The sequence below is a fragment of the Gavialis gangeticus genome, unplaced genomic scaffold, assembly GCF_001723915.1.
Source record: "Gavialis gangeticus isolate Ggan-Ray unplaced genomic scaffold, GavGan_comp1, whole genome shotgun sequence".
Taxonomy (NCBI): Eukaryota; Metazoa; Chordata; order Crocodylia; family Gavialidae; genus Gavialis; species Gavialis gangeticus.
The window spans coordinates 136,819,503-136,824,144 of record NW_017729032.1 but is presented as its reverse complement, the minus strand read 5'-3'; the positions used below and the strand labels follow the sequence as shown (position 1 = coordinate 136,824,144).

Below are 4,642 nucleotides of genomic sequence, written 5' to 3'. Positions count from 1 at the left end.
ATGGGTCCAAGGACAGAGTCTTGGGGGATCCCACTGGTCACAGTGTATTCAGCACTGACAAACATCTACTTCCACATGGAGATCCCCCAAAGTTGGGGAGGGGTAGGCTTCAGAGTTCATTGCAGGATTGCAATATAGAGTACTACTGCAAGGTATCTACAGATATTCTTCTAGTCACATCTCTCCATTTTCTGAATATAACAAAGTAAAGTTTGTTCAAAATGGGAGAAATTAAACTTTAGAGAGAAAAATCAAATGTGTAAGCATTTTTATTGAGAAATGGCAGCGCAGTGTTTTATGAGAGTTCTATTCTTCTTAATGAAACCCCCTCTGTGTCAGTTAACATATCCTATAATGCACAGCATTTTCCCCTTTTGATGCAGCATGGGATCATTCTGTCATCTAGAAGCTTTTCGTCTTTCATCTGGTGCATTATGGCTCAGCCAGGAGAATAGGGACATGAGGCAACCAAATAAAGTCCTGTGTGGCACTACATAAAATTTGATTTTTTAAGAAGAAAAACAAAACAACAGTTTTTTCAGGAAAAAAAAAATCACTCTGTATAGGTCAATCTGCGCAGAAGAAAATATTTGCTTTGTAGCAGAGTATTCATTGAAATATTTTATTTAAATTAAGTGGGATTTTTAATTGAAAAGTGAAATTTCTGTAGCTGTTAAAGAAAACAATATTAATAAATAGACACAGAAATGGCTAGAGGGCAGGAAGAATTGTTTTATGAAGAAAGAATTTACATTTTCCTTTCAGATTAGTCTCCCTTTTTCATTTTGGCCATTGTCTATATCTTCCATGAATAAAGATTGGAAAAAAAGTTTAATTGGTAATATTAAAAAAGGAAAAAAAACATGGAAATACGTAGATCAAATAAAATGTATGGCTTAGCATTTACATGAGCAAAAGTGCCATGTCCAGACAACCGTGGCCATGCGATATGTAGCAACGCAGACCTGCCACACACCACACGTTCAGGCATTTCCTGCACTGCTACCTTGCAGCACAGGGGAAGACGGGGTTGACCCCAGGATATCCCAGTGTCACAAAAGCTTGCCAAAAAAAAAAAAAAAGCAGGGGGGCGCATGTGGAAGCAGGACCCGCTGCCCAAAACTGGAGCCTGGTTGGCCAGAGCCACACTTCAGCAGCTGGCCAGGCTCCCAGCTGCAGGAACGACATGGTTGCAGCTTCTCTGGCCCCCAGGACCCCAAGTAAGGCTGCTGGGACCAGCACGGTTGCTGGCCCAGTCTCCCCTACCCCACCCAGGGTAAACTGCCACGCACCAGAGGGCATGTGGCATGTGTGTTCACCGAGGGCAACTAGCAGTGACACAAAGGGAACCAAATGTTCGTGCTTGTCTGGGTGCAACCAAAGAGTCCAAGTAAAATACACTAGCTGCTCCTAATTTTCCATTAGCACCTCTGATCAATACAACTTCTTTGAAATTGCTTTACAGTAGATAGCTAAATGTGAATAAAAAATCAAACTAGATCAAAATCAAGCTTATATCCAGTTGAAGTGTTTCTAATTGCGGGGATATTCAAATCCATAATTCTGCAGGCAAAAAAAAAGTCTGAAATACAAAAAAAGTCTGAAATATTTTTCAAAATGATACTAGTCAAATTTATTCATGTTTACAATATTATATCAATTTTTTACAATTGAAAATAGAAGACTGACTTCTACAAATCATTATTTAAATTAGGAAAATATATATTTTTATAACTGGGTTAGACACAATGAAATTCACTTTTCACTTTCAAAATTCAAATTTTAATTATAGAATCTCCCTCTGGAGTCCATTATTCTAAAAAAATGTAGCCATAGCAAAAGAAACATTTGGTTTACCAGGGTACCGCCAATGTACACATTTATGTGCAGATATTCTTTCACAATGAATCATAAGAACATAAGAATTAACATTTACTGGGTCAGACGATAGGTATCCTGCCCGGTATCCTGTGTTATACGCTGGTAAAGAGTGGATGCTGAAAGGATGAATGAACTAGGTATGACCAGTTAATATGAAACAAAATCTTTTACCCTTTTACCTCCCCCGCAAAAGAAAGTCAATCTAAAAAGGTTGCCATGAATTAAAATTTACTTTTTATAATATACAATTCTTTTGGTGAACATAAAACAAACTAATACATGTAAATGACCGAATATGCAATAAATTATTACATTGTATTACTTGAGCTGGAAGCTGTTGTTACCTTACATTTTGAAAAGTTCTGACATACTGTCTTCAAATGACAAAATAAAAATAATAGAAATCATAGAAAATTAGGGTCGGAAGGGACCTCAAGAGGTCATCTAGTCCAATCCCTTACTCAAAATAAACCACCCCCAACTAGATCATCCCAGCCAAGACTTTGTCTATCTGGGTCTTAAAAATCTCCAAGGATAGAAATTCCACAATCCATCCGGGGAACCTGTTCCAGTCCTTTACTATCCTCCTCATGAGGAAGTTTCTTTTAGTATCTAGCCTAAACTTCCATTGCTTGAACTTGAGAGCATGTCTCTTTGTTCTTTCACCTGCTAGTACGAAGAACAGTCTCACTCCATCCTCTTTGGAATGCCAGGTTGGGTAAATGAAGGCTGCTATTAAATCCTGGGTGAGTCTACTCTTCTTTAGACTAAATAAGCCCAGTTCCCTCAGCTTCTGCTCAAAGTCATATGTCCCAGCCCCTTAACCATTTTTAATTGCCTCCCTCCCACCCCACTGGACTCTCTCCAATTTGTCTACAGCCTTCCTGCAGTGGGGGGCCCAAAACTGGACACTGTACTCCAGATGTGGCCTCACCAGTGCCAATAAAGAGGAATAGTCATTTCCCTCCATCTGCTGGCAACATTCCTACTAATGCAGCCCAGTATGCTGTTAATCTTCTTAACAACAAGGGCACACTGCTGGCTCATATTTAGATTACTGTCCACTGTAACCCCCTGTGCTTTTCTGTAGAGTAGCTGCTTAGCCAGTTGCTTCCCAGCTTCTACCAATGCATGGTGTTGCTCTGTCCTAAGTGCAGGACTTTTTACGTGGCCTTATTGAACCTCATGAGATTTCTTTTGGTCCAATCCTCTAATATGTCTAGGTCTCTCTGAATCCCAGCTCAACCCTCAAGCATATCTATCAGCCTCCCAAGTTTGTGTCATCTGCAGACCCACTGAGGGGGTATTCTATTCCATCTTCCAGATCTTTGATGAAGATATTGAATAAAACCAGACCTAGAACAGACCTCTGGGGCATTCCACTTGATACCAGCTGCCAGCTAGACATTGAGCCATTGATTACTACCAGGGATCCTGGTTTTCTCTGATAACCTCCCCCCCTACTCCCTGCAATTTTTGGATTTAAAAAAGTAACCCCAAATCCATCTTTTTCCATGATTACATTGAAGAATCACTAATATATCTATCTATCTATAGATAGATATCTCTATCTCTCTCTGTATATATCTATATGCTCTCTCTATATATCTATATGAGAGATATGTATATATATATATAACTATCTATATATCTATATACAGAGAGACAGATATATACACACACACACACACACACACACACACACACACACACACACACAGCGGCATTTCATTTTGATCATGGAAAAATGTGGATTTTTGTATTGCTTTTTTAATCCAAAAATTGGGAATTTTTTTGTCAGAGAAAACCAGGATCCCTGATTACTACCCTTTGAGCGTGATAGTCCTACCCTTTGAGCCTGATAGTCCAGCCAATTTTTTATCCACCTTACAGTTCATTAATCCAACCTGAACTTTCTTAGCTTGCTTACAAGAATGTTGTTAGAGACTATATCAAAAGCCTTGCTAAAATCAAGGTATATCACACCCACTACTCTCCTGCATCCACAGAGCCAGTCATCTGATCATAGAAGGCAACCAGGTTGGTCAGACATGACTTGCTCTTGGTGAATCTATGCTGACTCTTCCTAATCACCTTCTTTTCTTCCAAGTGCTTAGAAATTGATTCCTTGGGGATCTTCTCCTTGATTTTTCTAAGGGCATGCAATCCTATACAGATACTTAGACTTTCTACATTTCCATACACAATATCAGGCTATTCTTTAATAGACCAATAACAGGATTTGAGCAGTCGCACATTACTGCTACCTCTGACCTCCACACCTGTGACTTGCCACTAAGACACCTGCTTTAGGTGGGGGTGGAGTGGAAGACCTGGGTTGAAGAAGCAGGAACATGTAGCTGGGAGGCATGGGAGGATGGGGCTTGTGGTGAAATGAAGGAAGTCAGCCACTAAAGAGAAACTGAAAGAAACACAATCTCAAAGAATAAAATGAAAGAAATAAAAAAGACTAATATAATAAAATGGAAATAAGAAAAGTATTGCATGTTAATGAATTAGGATGGAGTGGGTGGGTAAATGTGGGGGGAGAGGTTTAGGGAACTGATTGGCAGAGACTGTGCTGTCCCAGGGTTGTGGGGAGGGGGAGAGGGCAGCTGGCAGTGATGTGGAAAGGGATTTTTCTTCAGTTCCTTCTCTGCTTCTGGTTCCTTGTGGTTGATGAAGGTAGGTAGGTAGGTAATAACTGGCTGCTTCCACTGTTTGCACAGGGTTACACCACCTGTGGGTGGGTGGGAGGGGG

The 4,642-nt window shown here is 40.1% G+C and overlaps 1 protein-coding gene across 1 annotated transcript in view; it reads right to left on the bottom strand.

The window, feature by feature from the left end:
* The window catches only part of MYO16 (myosin XVI), a 581,111-nt gene that overhangs the window by 192,326 nt on the left and 384,143 nt on the right, over positions 1-4,642 (bottom strand). The window lies entirely within an intron of this gene.